This window comes from Melanaphis sacchari, unplaced genomic scaffold, assembly GCF_002803265.2.
Source record: "Melanaphis sacchari strain LSU unplaced genomic scaffold, SCAv2.0 Contig40_pilon_pilon, whole genome shotgun sequence".
NCBI classification, from domain to species: Eukaryota; Metazoa; Arthropoda; class Insecta; order Hemiptera; family Aphididae; genus Melanaphis; species Melanaphis sacchari.
In genome coordinates this window covers 379,169-401,457 of record NW_020271264.1, presented here as the reverse complement: position 1 = coordinate 401,457, position 22,289 = coordinate 379,169, and the positions used below count along the sequence as shown (strand labels likewise).

The following is a 22,289-nucleotide window of genomic DNA, read 5'->3' as shown; positions in this document are numbered from 1 at the left end:
ACGTATTAAGTGGAGGTACCTATAGTTATTAAGTAGTTCATTGTAATAGAAATGTTAAACTCGAATTGACAATAAAATATTGCGTACGAAAAACGATTTTGAATAAAATCGAGCAAAATGGTCTATTAGTCTACATCGTTTAATATATTTTATTATATATTTACATTGCTACTACTAATTTTCCTTTTATTAATGCGTAAAATAGGTTTAATCCGTTTTTAGTAAAAAAATACCTTGCAATTAATAATAAAAATTGCTTAAAACTTATCTTAATATTTTGAGTATACAACATAATATAATAATATTATACCTTAAATCTAAACGGTTCAAGTTTTCATGAATAATAATTTCAAATTGAAATAATGTAATAAAATCATTCTTATATCCAATTTTCTAAAACTCTTAGCTTAAAATGTTTATATAAAAATTTGTGTCTAATATTCAAATTAATCTTAGAAATTCAGAATACACTACCTTTACTTAAATTGTCATTGTATAAACAATTTGTTTAAAATACCACGACTGATTTGAAATCTTAAATTCCCTACATCTAAAAATTTAAAAATGTATTTCATAATTCCATGTATTAATTTCTTAAAGCAATTAAAAATATTAAAAATATACAAATACTTATATGTATTTGAGGTTAAAATTTCAGCAAAATTCATTAAGATTTTTAAAATTTGTGAATTATTTTGTAATTAAAATTGTATGATATTCATTTTTAATTGTTGTGCTTGAAAAATTAACTCGAGACTTTTGAAAAGTTGCTCTTACCGTGACTTATCAATAAAAATAATTATAGTTATTATTATTATTTTTATGATTAATACATTTTTTGAATATTTTAAAATTATATTATAATGCAATTATAATATAACGTAGTAGTCATTATGATGTATAAAATATTAGAATATCCATTGTCACTTATACATATTTAGTTTCCCAAAATAAACTATTGACAATATAAGCTTGTATGGATTTCTTTTTAAATAAGAGAATTTAACTGAGCTTAAAAAATAGGTACTCTAATAGTTATTATAATAAGTCAAATCATTAAAGTTTCATTTTTTTTTTTTATTAATTTGTTGATGATATGTTTATTTATACCAGCTTGATGTTTAAAAACAAAACAAAAAAAAATATTTGTTAAATATTCTTTTAGTACATTTTTATGAATCCATAATATAGTTACGTTTGTATCGCGACTTATCAACTATTTATTTAGTTAAATTGTTGAGTATAGAACAATTCATCAAAACTTATGATCACTTGAGTTCATCCTAATAATTAATTATCATATTACAAAACTTAATTATTAATTTAAAATTTGATATACAACAAAAACGCCACTTCAAAGGCAATAATAATAAAATAGTAAATAAAAGTATAATAAATAAAATAGTAAATTTTAATGTCTTCAAAATCTATTTTGTTTTTGTCGTAACATATCATGACTAATGAGTTTATTTTAAATGATTATCAAAACATATTATGTATGATGCTAATTATTTACATTAAGTATTTATATATAGTACAAAACTTAACAAATAATTGTTAGTCATCATTAATTTTCTAATAATATTCATATATTACCTAAAGTTTTTACACTAACATCTAATAAATGAGTTAAGTTTATTTTTAATATTTTTTTATTGTAATTTAAAATTTGAAAAAATTCCCAACAATTAATAATAGAGCAAGTAAATATGAAAAAATACATTACATTTTGATATTAAAATTAATTTGTTTGATATGCTTATAATAATATAGGTATAATATATAAAATACGAAATTTTACGTTAGACAAACAGTATATAATATTATTAGCATAATTTTTCCTAGAATGCAATAAAATCCGTTTATTTAAGTATTTTTATAATATGAAAAGTAAATAATAAATAAAACGTAAAATTCGTAATAATAAAAAAAAAATAATAATGTAATGTTATTCCAAAACAAAATAATATTATAATTTATTGGAAAATATGGAAAGATCCTAACTACTGAGATTTCTTATTAGTCTGATTATTGTAACAAAATTTAGCATAGTTGGTTTTAATTTATAAAAGTAAAGATGAACAGTAATTTGAGTTAAATTTGATGGAACACAAATATTTAACCTCGAAAGTAATAATTGAGGATAATTAATATCATCGTTAATAAGGTTCTGTAGAAATTGAAAGTTAATCTGAACCCTACGATTAGAAAGTCCTTTATACACCTAAACGATTAAAGACAGGAATATAATCATGATCTTGTTATTCAACAATAAAGACAAATTAAGTAAATTTGAAAAACTTGTGTATCATTATTTACATTTGACTATTATCATCAGCAGTGCATGGTCATTAGTCAGTTAGACAAAATATACAATGCTTGTTAATAAAAATATAATTCACCTTATTTTGTTTGTATAAGTTCTCGTGTACAAGTTTTTAGATAGAGTACCTATAATATAGATATTATAGTAATCTTGTAGGTAAAGTAGAAAATCTTACTTTAAGCACCATGCCTAATCGTATAAAGACCAAGGTACAGGAAAAAGTCTATATTGCATGGACATTTTGCACAATGATCAAATATTATTGATTAAAATTAATAAAATTAAAAATAAAATAAAATACTTTAGTTTTAGGTTTCAATTAATGAAATACATTTCAAAAAATGTGATAATAACAAGTAATTTTATTTTTATATAAACTATTATTTCGAATATTTAAATGGTAATGGTATTAAAATATTAAATTGTGTTAAATAAATTATATACAATAACTTATAACCAATTTTATTTATTCTTAAACAAATAACTATTATGACAATTTGAGTTGTGAAATTTTCAACAACTATTATAACTACACTAAAGCCTTTACTTTTTACATACAGTCTTACGTGTATAGAAATTATATTATCCTTTATTCACTGTAATTGGTCAATTTCTACAGTATTTTTATTAATATAATAATTTAATTTTTCATTCAAGTAACATTGTCCACAGAATTTTGCTTCAGAACTTACTTATACTGTTTTCGAGCATTGTAGAAAATGTTATAGTTTTGAAATTATTATTTAACTTTGCTAAAATTAGTCGAACATTGTGATTAGTGTCCAAATATTGTTTATAATTCCTACATAATCCATAACATACATATTATATAACTTACACAATGGATTTAACAGTTTTCTTTTTGAAAAAAATACCATATTTTTGTCTGTATATTTTGTTATATTAAAAAAAATAAAAAAATATATACAAATAAAATATGATAAATCATTTCAGAACAAAATTTTGTTGTGTAAGCATTAAAAAAATAAATAAATATGCTTTTTATGAATAGATTTGAAATTTACTATGAACAATATTAGTATTATACCTGCAAATCACATCAATTATAATATTCATTATACATATTTTGATGAAACAGATGTTAATCCTCGTATCACTGTATTATAATACGCGTAATGAACCTATGTAGATAAAAAGGAAATACAAGCTATTTATTGCTATTTTGCGAAACGCGTTTCTATGTCCAAAAGGGTCCAGTTTAATTTACCGTTTCGAATTTTGCTGCGTCAATCCTATAATAATAGAGTAATTAATTTTCATGAATATATTGTTGTATATATTTGGATAATCTACAATGGTTAGGTTATAGTTTGGTATATAAATTGTATATTTTACTTGTGCGTATGGTGTGTCAGTAAAATGTACATATAGACATACAAAGGGATAGACATTAGGAAGTGCTAGAATTAGGTATTATTAATTCACTACTGTAAATTGTGGGTGGATTCGTCACACAACACAATAGCTTCCACAAAATTAATTTCCACATAAATAGGTAAAATAAAATAAAATGCTTGTCATTAAAGCACAATAACAATGAACTCGAATGTAATAATGAATTATACCATCAAATTTAAAAAAAATATAGGTACTCTATTTTATTTTACCAATAATGATAATATCAAAATAATCTTGTAAAAGTAGTAAATAAATATTCTAAACTAGATACACTCAGCCACAAAAATTTTGAACATTTAATACTGTAATTTAGTCTGTAAAAAAAAAAAAATTTTAAAAATCTATCTTTTTTTTTGTGGGCTATGTCTTACCAACAGTATTTTAGATTTAGAGCGGAGTAATAAATGTATTGGAATTACAATGATGACTATTATTTTTTTTTTATCACTTGCTTATTTTTTTTAAGTCTATCATTATGTTTTAAAGAAATAAAAATGCTTCAATTTTAAAGAAAGTTTTTAGTTGATGCAATGAGGGGAGGGGGCGTAATTTCAATAATAGAAATATTTGCGAAATGCCAATTTGTGACAAAATTGTTTTGGCTGTACTTTAAAACTTATTAACCGTAGATAATTTTCAATAAATATTTTTATTATCATAATTATTCAAATTTACACATCCATTACAGTGACATGCTCAGTGAAGAGATTAACTCGATACATCTGAAAGACTTTCCCCGTTATTTTTATCATTTTTTTATTGCAGGTTTGTACCACATTGATACGTATACAATAATTTATAAGAATCGAAATTTAATTTACTTCAAAAGTACTAAATATGCATGCGCGTATGCGCTTATAATAGTAAAAAAAATTTTTAAACTATTAAATAATTTTTCTTTTTTACTCTTAATTTTCATAAATACAAATGTTTCATTAAAAATATTTTTTTTATCTTATAATTTGTATTAATATTTATTAATAAAAACATGAAATTGTATGTCAACTAGAGATTTGAAAAACACTTTTACCAATAATACCTAGTGAAAAATCTTAAAATGCATTTTAAAGATTTTTTTTTTATAATAGTCGAATTTTCAAATCGTATCATAAACATATGATTAATCAACAAATATGGTTTTAAAACTAAAAAATCACTAAATATGCAAAAACGTGCACTATAAAATTTTGATATATTTTTCTTAATTTCATGAAATTTATTTGAAGCTTACTTAGAAATAATCTAATAACCAAAAAAAATACATGTAAATGCAATAACTTTCGAGAACTAATCATTAAACAATTAATCAGAATCTTATGTACAATAATTGGCTCTGTATTTTTTACTGAAAATAAAAGATTTATCAATTTTCATTTTTTTTTTTGCCGACTTGATGGATATGTTGGTGTTAGATTATATTGGCAGGTGTTGCAGTGAGTTTGTACGTGCATAAGACAGCAATGACTCTTCTATATAATCTCGTACCTAATAGTCATCAATCGAGTGTCTTCTTATTCTTAGTTCAGGCAGGGAAGTGTCATTCAAGTGAATGATGATAGCGAGTGCACTTCTGCCGCTCCTATTGAATGATTTTCAAATCCCGTAAATCAACGACAGTGACGAAAGAATTTTATTTTTTATTTTTTTTTTTTTTTTTTTTTATTGATATTTCAGTAAATCGCATGTTTTAAACGACATTGATTATTTCTAGTATAGTTACATTTTTATTAAAATCTTTACAACGAAATGTCAACGTGGATTTTCAAAATATTTTCTTGTCAGACATTTGCAATTTAGAACAAACAAATAAAAAAAAAATTTACATGTTTTTTGAAATTTAAACTAAATTAAATATATTGTTTTTATATAATATAATATCTTTCGAAATTCAAAGCCCAGCAATGAATGTAAAAATTGAAATTCAACCCATTATTCTACACGTGTTTGGTGCAATTGAAGTATTTCGATAAATTCATCTCTACCTTTATTAATAATAATTTGTGTTTATCATCATTTAAGTAAACACTCATAGAATATTTGGATTTCTATTATATACGTAATTATTAATTACTTTATTGGTCTGTTGTATTTAACAAAAACAAGTGTCTACGTCTGGAGTGGTATTAATTCTGTCCATATAAATATAAATTATAATAATTTAGGTAATTAAACCCAGAATATATCTTAAAACATTTTAAATTTATAATTATATCATTTTGACTTCTAAAAAAGTAATAAATGAAACGGTAATAGTATCATTATAAAAATTATTATTTTATAAAGAGATTTTGGCTTGAAAAATGTATAGAACAGAAGTTGATAAATAAAATTGTAATATGAAAAATTCGGTTTACAGAAGGATGTTTATGTTATTTTATCATACGGTTAGAAACGTTGTACACCTATCAGAAATAATTTTTTTTTGTTTCTTCATTAGAAAATATTATTACATTAAAACTGATCATAGTCTATATATTATATAGACTATATAGTCAAATATATTATATATAATATTATATTTGGAGGTATATAATTGATTGAAGTTTCGAGAATTTATAAAACGCAAAAGTATCCTTGGATATATACGCGCCCGCACGTAAAATATACATTTTATACAATTAAATAGTTTGTTATTTACAATGCGTGTTATAGCCATAGATGTACTATGTACCTACGTAATAATATATTAATATATATATAGATATAGATTACAAAATAACATGCACTTAAAGCTTGTTAGTTTTGTTCGGTTAGTCAAAAAATGTTTACTTGGTGAATATTGTTTTAACCGATTGCAAATGTGAAGAAAAAAGAATGTCCGTGGCCCTGTTTGTTGACCGTTGTATTTTTTTTCTAGTCGTACAACGTACCATATGACCTTATATAAAAGTCATAACTACATCTACGAGTATATTAGATATTCATATATACAAAAGGGTCAATCCAAATAAAGAATTACGACTTAATTATCGATCGTCTCTTTAGTCTCCTTCATGAAATTAAATATTCACAGACAAAAGTCTCTAATAAATGTCTTTTATCTTAAGGAGAGACAAGATACCGAAATAATAAAATCATTTATATATATATATAAAACAAAAAAAAAAATATGATATGCAAATAAAAATATAATTTTACAAAATTAAAAGTTCCTTTTTGATTGTGAAACTTATTATGAGAGATGTATTATAGTGGTATGTATTTATGTATTATGGTCTAGCAACGATAGATGGTTTATTTATTTTTTTTCTTTACATTTTTCGTTATCAAGCCAAATGTGGAAATGTCCATAAAGTTTTCTCAATAAATAATATAAAGATTAATATAGTATAAAGATAATTATGCTAATAATAATTGTTTTTAAAAAAATTGCAAGAAACATAAAAAAAAAAACACACATCTAATAAATACCAGCAGGAAACGATATTGCAGCAATGCAAAATTCAATGATTGCTCATTCATATCAAGTTTTTTTATATAATTACTAATTAGATTTTAAAATTAATATGTGTTTTCAATCCTGCTATTTGATAGTACTATATTCAACATATAGATATTATATGTACAATCATCCAAAAAATATATTATTTTTTATGTTTAGAATCGAATTCGAAATAAAAACAAATTATGTATATCGATCACAAATATTTTATGTGTACATTATATTATGTACATATTGGAATCCAGATGTTGTACTATGGTTGACCCTAAGTTGGGTTCTGCTCTCTGTCGTTGCACGTGATACATCCTTAATACACCACATTCTCCCTCACAATCTCTTCGTAACACGTAAATTAAAATAAAATATTTTTTTTTATTAACGAATAGTTTTTGAACGTGATTCAATTAAAAAAAATATTGATATTCATATATAATATATATGTATATATTTATATATAATTTAGTATGTTTTAATAAAATAGATAGAATAGCATCAGTTTAGCTGCTATTCTTCCGAAATTCAATTGTTATTTTGAAATAAAGAAAGATATAAAAATATTTAGGTACTGGCGAGCCATAGTGTAATAAAATGATTTACACTCGTAATTAGATACGCGTACCTGAATTTCCCCTAATAATGTATAATACAATCATGAGCACCTATTATAGACGATAGTATTATCTAAATTGCTTCATATATACTCGAATCGTTGTCAAACAGTAAACTTTTGGTCATGTAATCGATGGAATTACGCTCACGTGCATATTCGCCCCTTATACCCGATTCATAATATCAAAAACTTTTTTATTTGTGTGGAAATTATAATTAGATATAAGCGTTTAACAACTTTTAAACATTTTTATAATATGTTGTGCAAAACGACTTGTTTAATCTTGACGTAACAACTGCAACCACGCGTTATACGAAATGCGCTCATCGATTGCAGGTTGTCTATAAATCAGTGTTAGTGAGTTGCGGCCCAGTCCCAAAATAACGTACGAGTTGCGGCTCAGGTTTATAAAGGGTACGTACGAATTGCGGCCCGGGTTTATGAGAGGTACGTACAAATTGCGGCCATATAATAATGTATATATATTACATATATATGTAATATATACGTGGCTGTGGGGTGTAAGATTATTTGAAACAATTGCTTTATGTCTGAATTAGATGGGTTAGTAGCCAAGTTTGGGTGGGTATATAATTGTAAGATCTCAACATAAATATCATGACAAATATTATAATTAATATAATATAATATAATAATATGCTAGTATGCTACCAAGTCACTGTGCCGACATGTGTGTGATGTCGTAGTTATTGTAGTTCTGTTTTATCAAATCTAACAAAAAATAACACATTTTTAAATTTAGTTTAAGTATAAATGTATACCACTAATATATTAATTTAAATTTAAAATTGTATTAATAATATAATATAATGATAATAATACGACCTTAAATACATATAATATTATAATGCAGTTTATTTAGAATAGTAATTTGCATTAAATTGTTAATTATTTTAAGCTTTAGTAAAACATTATCAATTATAAACATTAAAGACTGTTGTAAGAAATTTCATTGTATTTTTTTATTTATAATTTCAATTTTAAAATGTGTAAAAAAAATTAATTCTCATTAAGGTGGTCCGTGATGTATCGAAAGTTCTCAATTTGGTCTGTAGTAGAAAAATGGTCGGGAATCACTGATCTATATTATATAAAAATATAACTTTCCATATACATAGCGAATCTTTCATTTATAGTTATGTATATATAACTTAGGTAATTATAATTACTCGGCCGCAACTCACCTGTAGCTAAGATATTGTAGGGCCGCAACTAATCTATACCTAAAATATTACCGGTCTGCAATTCACCGGTTATCAACACCGGAAACGACAAGTCGGGTCGCAACTCACCCTCAGCCCTATAAATAATTTTGCGAAATCCAAGAAACTACTTTATATATAAAGTGCATATACGCATATTATATTAAAAATGATGATTCACTTATTATTCTCATCCTTATTTTGTCCTTTGATAAAGTCTTATTTAATTTATGATTTTTAAAATTTTAAAGTATACCTAAGAATTAAGAACTAGTATACCATTTAAGAAGTGTCCTGTAACGATACAACCAAATTTTTAAGTTATTAAGTAGATTATAAATATATAAAGTATTGTTCTCCTTTAAAAATAAAGTAGTCTGACTCGCTACGGACACTTCTCAAATCGTGTACAAATCCACGTATGTATTAAAATTCAGTCTTAAAATATTAACTATTAATTTGATTATACTACTAGAACTAGACGACCCGTCACGGCTTCACCTGTGATTGGTTATTTATTTTACCTTCGGATGATAATATATTAATATGTAAAATTTTTTATTCAAATTTTATGGTTTTAATGGTAACCATGTTTAAAAAACAATAAATTTAATAATAATATTAGATATGTGTAAAAATTACCATTTTTCTTAATTTATTTTATTTTTTAATAAACAAAAGTGGTACTAAAACTTTCAACAGACTATCAGGTTTAATAGTAAAAAATTGTAGCCAAATCGGTTCAGTAGTTTTATCGGTTAGCACGGTCATAGAACACCCCTTACAATTTTATATAGTAGTATAGATAACATATTTTATTTTATTAGCTATTAGATTAAAGTTAAACAAAATTAAAATCAATAATAATATCAAATAATGCAGTTTTAAAAAAAAGCTATGCGTCTACATCATGCATCCATGTAATTTTAAAATTACGTATGTAAACAGTATTAACACTTATCAATAAGCTCACGAGAGTATATAATCAGTATTTTTATTATTATTATTATTATTAAACTATAAGGTTTATTTACACATTCCTTTAGAAAACTTATCGTATTATTTAGATTGTAGTGTAGCTTATATAGGTAACATATAGTTAAAACAAACTTGGATATAATAGTAGTCCATGAACTTGCAAGTTTGAAATATTGAAAAATTATAAATACAAATGAAAAATATTAAGAAGTGGCGTTTATTTGTTATTAAATTTTTACTGTTTAGTTTTCTAAAAATCTTAAATTTTACAGTTTGCTGTATTTTTGAAATTATGAATTACTTTCCAATCAATTTAAAATCTTTTTTTTTACATTTATAAACTACTTAATTTAACTCAGTGCCGCTGACTTTCTTTTCAACTAGAGTCAATATCTGTATTTTTCTGTACTAATTATTCAACATATATGTAAATTTATGTAGACTTTTAAATTTGTATAAGACAATAAAAAATTAGCAGAAATTTACGCGAAAAAAATCACCCCTTACGTACGTAAAAATATTAATTATGTATGTATCTATATAGTATAATATTATTATAATCTAACGATGTTCAACACATTTGTTTCGTTAAAGAATAATAATAAAAGTGTGGTTTTGATATGGTTAACTACCGATTTACTAACATAACATATTATAATATAATGTTAGAATAATACAAATCTAATAGAAATATTATATTATAATAATATGTATATAGCATTGGACGCTTAAATTTATATATATACATTATACTGGATGGTGTATAATATTATACTCGCCTGGTATATTAAATGTCTGCTGGTAGCTGTCGCGTGCACTCCTAGGAGTTAAAAGTAAAAAAAAAAATTCAATCTCGTATACACGGAACATGTATCATAATAATATATTATTCTATATAATACCGCCATATTACAATATTACCAAATATGCAAGTATAATAGAAAATTTAGCTTTTATAGTAGCTGTATATACAAATAATATCATATGTTTCACGCATATGCGTGTGCAACCGTGCAGGTCAGACAATAATTTTACTTTATCTGGAAATGATAAGGCGTCGTGATGTATGTATTATGTGTATATGATTGTAGTAGTATTAAGTGAGATTTTTATTATTATTACTATTATTAATAAAAATATAAGTTCAGCTTCATATACTATTCGTTTTTTTTCTTTTTTTTTACTATATTTTAATTATTTATTTTTAGTAGCACGGAAAAATTAAATATTTTTTTCAAGCTTATTAAAATGTTTTGAAAATAGTTATTGAAAGATGTTCTAAATATTGTACTTATTAAGTTTTTTCGATAACTTCTCTGCAGGCCTCATTATCTGCTGATACCTGCTGATAGTTCTTCTTTTGTGATTAGAAAACAGTATTGTTGATGTGTACTAACTAAATTTCTATTAGTTTTATGCAAAAATTGGTCGGTAAATATTTGTTAGGTAATACAAGAAATATAAAATTCTGGGTTATATATTTTTATTTAGATAATATAAAATAAAATTTTTCTCAGTAGATATCAATGATATATACATTATAATAAATAAAGGTTATGAAGTAAGGATAGTAATTTTATTTTTGTTTGTATTAATTTAACTTCATAAATAATGTTTAACCATGTATTTTACGTAGTATCTGTATGGATATTATATTCAGAGTTATAAAAAAAATCCCTTTATTTCCAACAAGTCAACCCTCGTTTATAATTTCTCAAAATCTATTACAAGCCATTGCCTTAAGTATTTATAATACCTATACCCATTTTGAATGTTCTGTCAAATTATTAAAAGTTTCCTAATATCATGGATAATATTGATCGTGTTGGTCATGTATATTCATTTATACAGAACTAATGAACAGACAGCCTATTAAAACATGTCATCCAAATTGTACATGAAATGGAATATCTAGTATTCATTACTAAAAAATTTATCTACAACAAGTAACATTTGCTAAAATTAGCTGTTATGATTTAACAAGTGGCTAAATGAAATATTCCTAATTCATACTTATGTACCAGTACTTACTACAGAACATAATCTGTTCAGAATTAACATATTTATGTATTATTTAATTTTTTAAAATTAGAAAATTTGTATGTAATATATATTGTATTTACTTTACACGAGCATTCCGCATACTACACAGATACATCCTTATAATATTATGTAACGCGTATGATAAATAACAACTGTATTTACGGACGACAAAATGAAATGGGTTAAATCCACGTATCATCTTTCATTTCGATCTGATTAATTTATATTTACACAATATATATTTGTTTTATGATAGACGAATACCGATTTCACGAATCATACACTAAAATAATAATATAGGTTTTATAATGTATAATATAAACGCGTGTATTACTAGTATTTTGTTATTTATATACATGCTTATATAATTAATCAATTTACCGTTTAATTTTGAAAATACGTTTTACAACTTATTTATAAATAAGTCTATGTGTACATTGAATATATTAATATATATATATATATAAAATATATGTATATACATATATACATACATATAATATTATACACTTATAATATAATGCTTCCACCTCTGTAACTTAACTTATGAAAATCTTTCTGGTCCCATTAACTCTTCGGTGTTATTCTCTAATACGGGTATTATTGTGATCAAACGAATCTTCATTGTTAGTACGCTGTTAAGCGTGTAAACTTTCCAAGCGTTTCTATAGGTTTTTAGATAAATTCTATTTATTATTTTCAGTAGTATGTTGTAATTGTTATATAATACGTACAATTTATCAATTTTAGTAAATAGTAATAAAGATTATGTAAAACTTTTATAAAAGTATTATATACTTGATGTACTAAGTGAACCTATTTAAAATTGTTGTTCTTATGCATTATTCAAAGTAAAAATGTCGATCCGTGCACATATTGCACATATCTAATACTTAAATTTGGGTTATAAAAACTAAATTAATTTTTTCATGCTTAAGTTATGCCTTCCTCTAGCTTTAAAATATAGTAGCTGAAATATATCTTGACTTAAAACCTGAATTGTCTGTATTCAACGAATATAAGTACTTCAAAAAGAATGATATTTTGATAAAAATCGAGACAATATTAAAATTTGTTACAATTTTGGCATTTATGATTTCTGTGCAATGTAATAATTTAATATATTTTTTTTTTAACTCCAAAGTAATTATATACCTCTCAACTTGTTAGTATTTCTAGTTTATGATCGTTTCTAAATATACTATTACAAGTAGAATATTTACTGAATGGTATTTTTTCTGCTTATAATTATTTTGACAGTAGTGTTACATAAAATCATGTAATATATAATATTATATTTAAATGGGAATGAATATAAATAATATATTATAATAATAACTAAGTATTGTCCATAATATCTGTAGTCTTTATAACTATTATTATTACCGTGGATACCGTGTGTCATTGAATTTTAACTATTAGATATAAAATAAGTCTAAAACTTGAGTGAAATATTAATTTTCACTTTGCTTAACCTAACATAGGATAAAAAGTCAGAGTTTACACAAACAAAAACTGATTGGATTTCTAAAGGCATTATGTAATTAACAATGACGTAGATTTTTTGGGGGAAAGCACATAATATTGCTTTGTAAAACTACAGTTTATGTAATATTAATATATGTGTGTGTGTGTGTGTGTGTGTATTTTTTTATGAAATTATATTTACTTAATATTAAAAAGTAATAATAATAACAATCATTTTTTAAACAAACAATAAGATATCAATAAAAGTATATATTTTACTGGAAAATGTAGTTTACAAATTTCGAGTCGGTGAAAATGACAAAGATGCATTTCAATTGTTTGTTAATGTATACAAGAATGGTTATAAAAATATTTTTCTTATTATTAAAATATAGGTATTTAAGATATATCATTATATTAAAATGAATTAGGAAAATTGACTGCATCAAATGAAGTATCTAAATTGCCTATCCATATTGCCGTGCAATCTTCGATTTATTAATGAATTATTATGGTTATAACTATAAAAAGTTAATTTAGCTTATCAGTCTACTCGTTGTTTAAAATTTATTATACCCTTTTTTCAATTTGTGATCTTGTACTAAATATATATGCACTGCACCAAAATATTTAGTGCGCAGCCCGCAGTGATGTATGATATGATGATATATTAGTAATGTATACAAACATATGACCTAAAATAAAGTTTATTTGCTTTGTATACTTAGCTGATTTTCGATTTTCTATAAATTAAATAAAAATAAATACATAAGTAAATAATAATAATAGCATAAAATATAATTTTTTTTACTGACCGTTAGTATGTACTAATTTTATTCTTGTTGCACGTCTTTCATATATAAAAAAAAACACAACATTTCGTCCTTTTGAACGAAAAAAGAAAGCCTAATTAAAAGTTTAAATTAATTTTTTTTTTGGACCCTCTTCTGACAGAAAATCCACAGTATACTCTAACCCGTCAACACCTTTGCGGTAGTTTTATTTCAAAGTTAACAAAGTTCACTCAGCTGCAGTTAAATTTATAAATACATTTTGAGTTATATTTAATTGATATTATTTAAATGAAATATTTTTTTTAACCATCGTGATAAAACACATAATATTCGTTTAATGTTTTTAAATATTAAAGCTTAAAAAAAAAAAATTATATTATATTAATAAAATACATTATAATAAGCTTTATGTTTTGACCAGTATCTTAAATAGATAGATTTGTACACCAAGTATTTATACAATATATTAAAATAAATTTTAAATATAAAGTATTTATAGAAAAATTGATAAATAAAGTGAAAAAAAAATTCAGGAAATTCATTAAAAATTTCAAAGAGTCTAAAATTAAATAGAATATGACTGTTTTTTATAATAATTTTAATATTTGTTTTTTAAAACTCACCGTTGAAAAAAGCTAACATTATTTATTTATTCCTAAAACACGTCAATTTCATTCGTGTTATGAACTTGAAAAAGACAAGTTATTAATTTTTTCTTCTTTTTTTACTCTTTAAATTGATTTAAATAATTATTTTCCCAAACATTTTAATTTTAAAACATACTTCCCGCCTTTATATTTTACAGTTATTTGTATACGGTTTAAATATTTTTTTTTTCGTACGTATTAGTATGATTTTTTTTAACTTTACGTAAAATTAAATTTGTTATAAAAAAAAAAAAAAAAATAATAAAAATCAAATATTATATAATATTAAAATATTGTACTTCAGTTTGTATGTATTTTTTGACTAGATAAAACATTTTTTTAAAGTAATTATTTAATTTTTTTTTTCAATTTTTTTATTGAAAATACTAATTTTTTATTTCTTAAACTAAAATATCTAATTATTCAGGTGCATGGTAAAAAAATTGCTTTATTAAAAATGTTTTTTGACATATATTCAGCTTATAATTCATGTATATTTGTAAGCTACTTTCTGTAACTTTTTCTTTCATCAATATTTATCACATATTAGCACTTCGATTCCGAAACTATTCTTGTCGTGCTTGAACGAGATCTGAAGATATGTGTGGTTCAGAAGAATATTTCTATAAACAGATTACGATAACTTGCGGTCGTGCAAATACTTGTGAATAACTTGCTAACTATATATTAGAATTGAAAAATATTTTAAAAGTAAAATGTTCGATATTAGTGACTTGGGAAATATTTTAAGCGCCTAACTCGATTACACGTTTGCTATAACTATAAATAATATCACATTATCTTGTCGTAATAATATTTTGATAATTTGTAAATTAAGAAAATTTGTGGGTTTTTAGAACCATAAAGTAGGTTTATATAGAGTTTTTATATTATGGATCCTTATGCTTTTTTACTTTATTTTTCTGTACCATGGAAACATGTGTTACACATCATAAATATAGCTAAATACAAACAGTTTTTTATTTATTGTAATGATCTATATATTGTATATACTTAAAAATTAAAGTTCAATGATTTTATAACCAATATAAAACAATTATTGAAAAATCATTATTTCAACATCAGAAATTAAGTTTCATATCTATAATAAATTAACCTCTCATTATGAATAAGTTCAATTGGATTCAAAAGATATAACATGTTTCATAATTATATTCAAAAAATAGACTTCTAAGATATTTTATCATTACATGAATATATTTTGTGCAAATATTACGTACAAAAACCAAAACCCAACTTCCTTTCGGTCTTTACGATGTCAGTAGACACTGATCCTGAATTTATTGCAAAAAGTATTTAGTCAATATAATTTATTTACATTATATATTTAAATAGCTATGATAGTTTCAAATACAAAACAGGAAGTTGAAGTAAGTATATAGTAACAATGATTGGCAGGTAGTGTGTATGAGAGAAATTACAGACATAAAATATATTGCTTGAGTATTAGTTATTGGATAGAATCAATAGAAAGTAAAAAATAAGCGAGAGAAGTTGATACTTTGGGTTTTACGATTGTTTTGAATAAGGACTTATAATTGGAATTAAATATGAACATTTTAATCATCAAAATTTAAATATGATGTTACAAAAAATATAATTATTTTAATATTGTTTAAAAACATAAAACCATAAAAAAAGTCTGAAAAATTAATAAACCCTTGTAGAAGTTGAAAAAAAAAGAAAACTTCATATTCTTGATCTATGTCGAGTTCTGTTCTAAGAACAGTGAAATCGAAAAATTTCTATTAAAGATTCTTATGAAAATAAATATTATTATGTTACAAAAGTAGTATAGTTAAGAATAACAAATAAAAGTATGGTATATGCAAATATAATAATAGTATGGTAATTTATTTATATCAGCAAAAATATTATTAAAAATGTACCGTTAAATTATTCTATTTTGTTCTGTTTATTATTTATAGCATAATAAAATATGTAGGTACAAGATTAACATAAAATTATTATAATAGTAATGCTTCTAAATTAAAATTTTATGAATTAAGGTATGCGTTTTAAACGTCAAAAAGATTATGAGTAGTGTCTATTATTCATGTAATGTCATTCACTTTAATAATTTCGTTATTTTCATATTTTTCACCACTATATTTCTATTAAATGATTTCTTTCATTTTCTTCTAATATATTAATTATTCTTTGAAAGTATTTTTTTTTTTTTTATATCAAGTTTTTTTGAAATATTATAAAATATGCGTTAAAGTTGATGTGATATTTAATATATATTATATAATTATTGTCTATTATAATATAGTTTTTAAAGTTTTAATATTCTGATTATAAATGCTTATGTTACTTTTATATTTTGATTGTAGCATTGTTTTGATCGGTTCCTTTTTTATTTTATTTTTTTGCGCATTATTATTTATAATCAAATATAATGCTTTTTGATTTCATTAATTCTTTGTATTTTATTTATTGCATAGCGTATTATAAATAAATATTTACAAAAAGTATGAAATAAATTGAATATTACTATGTGTATAATAGTACTAGTACAGACAATATATTATCTATAGTTGAATTATTTAATAGAAAACTAGAAAAAAAAAAATTAAAAAAAAGTAAATTTTATTATTATACTATTATATAATATTATATATAAACATTAAACATAATATCGAATTATTATAATTTTTTACAGAATATGCTGTAAAAATTGCTCAAATAGTTCGTATTTAAGTATTGGTGAAAATATTTTTCGATAATATCAACCAGTTATTTTAAAATAATCTTTTATGACAAGACTTATTTTAAATTTGTATAAATTACCGGGGGTTCAACAACTTCAATGCTATTTTATTTGAAGGTAAATCGTCTAATATTAAAGTTTCATTTTAATTTAATAACTCAATTTCGTAATTTATAATAAGAATTTCTTCAAACGTTGGCATAGTGTCCGATTACTCTTCGTATATTAATGGTTCTATATAATTGGTAATGAAGGATTAAAAATTGTTCTTAGTCCAATGATTTAATGTATTCCTGTCACGAAATCCCATATAATACTATTAAAGTCATCGATTAATATTTCATTCTTGACTTGATTTTCTTAATCTGAAAGATTTAAAATAAATAATAGTGATATAATAATAAAAAAAATACAATATGGTATAAAAAATATCCATTTTATTGTCTTTCTTGTTTATATGTAATGTACAAATATGTATATGCAATTATCATAACTACAATAATGTATAACCATATATTATATTATAGACTTTATTTTCTTTAAGATATCTTTAAAAATAATTTATTTTTTATTCAAATTATTATAATTTTTAATCTATGATTTTTGAAATGATTTAAACTTTTTTTGTGAATATAAATGTCTTCTTATTTTTCTATTGTTTTTACCTGTTTGTCTTGAACTCATACTTTGTATTTTTTTTTTTTTTTTTTGTCACTTGTTTATTATAATTAAACAAGTGTTTTATTTTTAATATTGTACTATGGATAGTTTCAGATATCACTTTTATTCTTAAGTCATTAATCGTATAATGTTCTACTCATTAAAAAAATTGCTGGCTAGTAATTTAACCCTGCCACTGAACTATTATTATAGTTTGATTTAAATAATTCAACGTTTATATCATTATTTTTACATTTTTAAGAATGTTTTTAATTATAAAAGCAGTCTGTTTAGCTTAACCATTTTTTCCAGATAATTTGATGATATTATTTCAATAGTGTAACTAAAATTCTTTTGAAAATTGATAATACTCTTGAGTATCAAAGGACGTAATATTATTTCTAGTATATTATAAATATCAAATATTTTAATAAAATTCAGATGAAGTCTTACTGTTTAACACTATAACTTCTGTATATTTAGATTAAAAAAAGTGCCAAGATATAAAACAAGTTACTACATAATATATATATATATATAGGTATATATTAAAATAACCATTTTGATTAAATGCTTAGTCTTGAATTTTGTTATTATCAATCTTGTTAAACAGTCTATATAAAAAAAAAGCTTGTCTCATTATATTAGTCAGTCATTGTCCTATTATTAGCAGATATAATATATGTTTCAATATTTCTGCCCTAATTTCATATACTTAAAAATATCTTCTGCGACGATAAACCTTACTCTTTTTACTTAACAAAATATTGTTATCAATCATATCCATTATTGTATGCAATTTTTTTTACTTGACTATATTTCCTGTTAACTATTTAAATGCTGATTATATGCCATTTATTTAAATCTATATGTGTTCATAGATTTTATTTTATATTAAATTATTAATTTTAAAAATAACCCATTGATGGACAATATTAGAAAATAGTAGTTACCTTTTTTATTATTATATTAAAACACTTGAGTCTGTAATTCTAAAATATTTTTAGCTTTATTACTTACAAATAAACTATATTTGTTGTTACAATAATTTAATAATTTATTAAGATATTTAAAAACTTCTTCTATTAAAACTACCTAGTATAAAATTCTGTAAAAATAATTGTATTTAATAAAAACTTATAACTAAGTAATACTAAGCATTATCAATACATAAACAGACATTTAATTTTACGATGAATAGGTTTACAAGAGCTTATAACACGTGATCATGAAAAATAAGACATTGTCTCGTGAAAACAGTACAAAAATATCCTAGAATTCAATGTATTGTAGGTACATTATTTATTATTGTAATCTGATTTTCCGTCGATACATTATCATATCGTATTATTATAAGGAGCGCTACCGTGAGTGGTAGTATCAATGTATCATGTGTGGCGTAGCTTCATCATAATATATCTGTATTATCCTATACAGACAAATAAAACTGCGTAAGCAGTCTTCATCACGTTGATACGATAAAAGATACTGAAATGATTTATTATACTTTTTTATGAAACTTTTATTGCATTTTTTACTTGGTCGTGAAAACCACACCAACAGGTTTTGTATAAACTACGTTCTATAGACAAATGTCAAGTGCCATTCGATATAATATTTTTTTATTCAGCGCTAATAATAATTATTTGTTTTATTGTTTAGTCGGGGATTAGACTGTTGTCGTAATTAATCTTTCGACAAGAAAAATTCGTATATTTTTGGACCAGATTCACTTCATATGGTAATATTTTAATAATATCATATGTTTGTTACGTCATATATAATGTACCAATAAATACATCATTGTGCTAGATCGATTGTGAAATATTTATCGAAACAAAAATGTATCTAAGATAAACTTTTTGTGATTGAATAATCTCATAAATATATATCGCCGAGAATGTAATCGTACCAGCTGCAAATAATGACAGTGATCGAACTGCGAGGACAAACTTGGTATCAATGGAAAACGATTGCAAGTTGTTTTTTTTTTTTTTAGCATGAATAACGTGTAGTTGCATAGAAATTCAGGTTGTAAAATATATTTGGTTTTTTTTTCCTATACATTTTAAACAATATATGTTTCAAACGCACCAAATCTAGTTGAAGTACTACCGTATAGAGAGTAGAGACTATAATGCTCAAGAGAAATAAAACTGGCGATCTTTTTGATTTTTTTCATTATCATCTAACGCCTTCAAAGCTATTATGGTTTGACACTACATTAAATAAATAAAAACACTTAGATCAGCCGAAACATACAACTTCGTGTGATTTTGTGTTGCTTTAAACTGCTTGAAGTAACGAGTTGCTATTCGGATGTTGACAAAAATAATATCACTCCAACTTAAATGAAAAGTTTTTCCTACAGACAAATTATTTGCCAAACGTGTTCATGCAGCTGAGATTTGATTTAAAATAACAATACGATATAATTGAAAGTGTAATTTTCTTTGTTTTATTTTGCTTTTCCTTATTATTATTATTATTTTTGTTTATAATTATTTATAACGGTTACAAACATTTTTATTGTCAGCAAAAGACATTTAACTTTGAATTCAGCACATAATTTAGTATTTATCCGATTTTCGTAATTGCCTTAAGACTTTAGAATACAAGTTCAAGTAACTAAGAGTTATAAGCACGAAAGAAAAGTGAAAAATTGAAATCCTTGTTGTCAACTGTATAATATAATCCATAAAAATAAAAATTGAAATTCTTATTATATTTTAACAAATTTAAGTATACCATTTGTTAACTTTTACATTTATCTCATGAAATATAACCAATTACGATACCGATTATCTTTCCACGAATAAAAAATGTATATTTATTTCTAATTCTTCTTTATAATATAAACATGGCTAGTTTAAGTTTTATTAATGTCTACTGTATAATGGTTATTATAATATAATTGTTTTTGGAAAAAAAAAAAAAATTAAAAATTCGTTTTTAATTAAAAGACAAATTTTGCAGTATTGAAAATGTTTTCGACAAAAATCTATGTCGGTAATTATTACTCTAAATTATTGAAAATCAGTGTTTGTGTGAGTGACGTTCGATTGTTCAATTATCAATTATAAGCTTAAATAATAATTATTTATATATAATGCGTATGTTTATTGTATACATTCGAAAATGACAAAAAAAATTTAAGTTTTTGAATTAAAGTAATAATTCTTTGCAGAAATGTTGTTAAAGAAATCAATTCATTTTGGCCTCGACGATAATATATTACTCTTTCTTTTTCATCTGTGGATGAATATTGTTAAAATCGACATTTTTTACCAATATAATAATATATTTATATCATGCCTATGTATTTTAACAGTATATGAGTAATGACAGTAATCAATATACTATTTAATGTATTAAATAATTCACGGTGTACAATACATTCTCGTTCTATATATGACATATATACTCTATAAATCATTATATGCATATATATATATATATATATATATTATATATATTATATTGTAGCTTTCAAAGGTATTGTAATGTTTATTTTATTTTTTTGCCACAAAATTGTGAGGGGGCGATTAAAAGAAAAACGCTTCTACTTTTTGACATATTACAATGAAATTTATTATATGACCCTTCTGTGTTTCACTATTATTTTATACGTATACACACACACACATATCTGTATCTATGCGCTTTATGCATCATACACACATATATCTTATATATGTATGTATACGTATATATATATATAAATTTTACATGTACAGTATATGTCATACCCGTGGCATCTTCTTTGTCGAATGGAAAATTAAGTTGAATGGCTTCCAAGGGAGTGCTCAGAGAAAGTTGGTGCGTTCGCGTGTACGCACGGCATGGTGCCTATTTGGTTATGCGTATTATTGTGTTGCAGTCGAATCCTTTTTCACCATACACCCTGAAAACGTCCGTGGAGACATATCTTTCAGAATTAATAATT

At 23.4% G+C, this 22,289-nt stretch overlaps 1 protein-coding gene across 4 annotated transcripts in view; it reads left to right on the top strand.

Moving 5' to 3' along the window:
* LOC112597375 (neuropeptide Y receptor type 2-like) overlaps positions 1 to 22,289 on the top strand; it is a 180,716-nt gene that overhangs the window by 59,827 nt on the left and 98,600 nt on the right. The gene's annotated exons all lie outside the window — the stretch shown is intronic.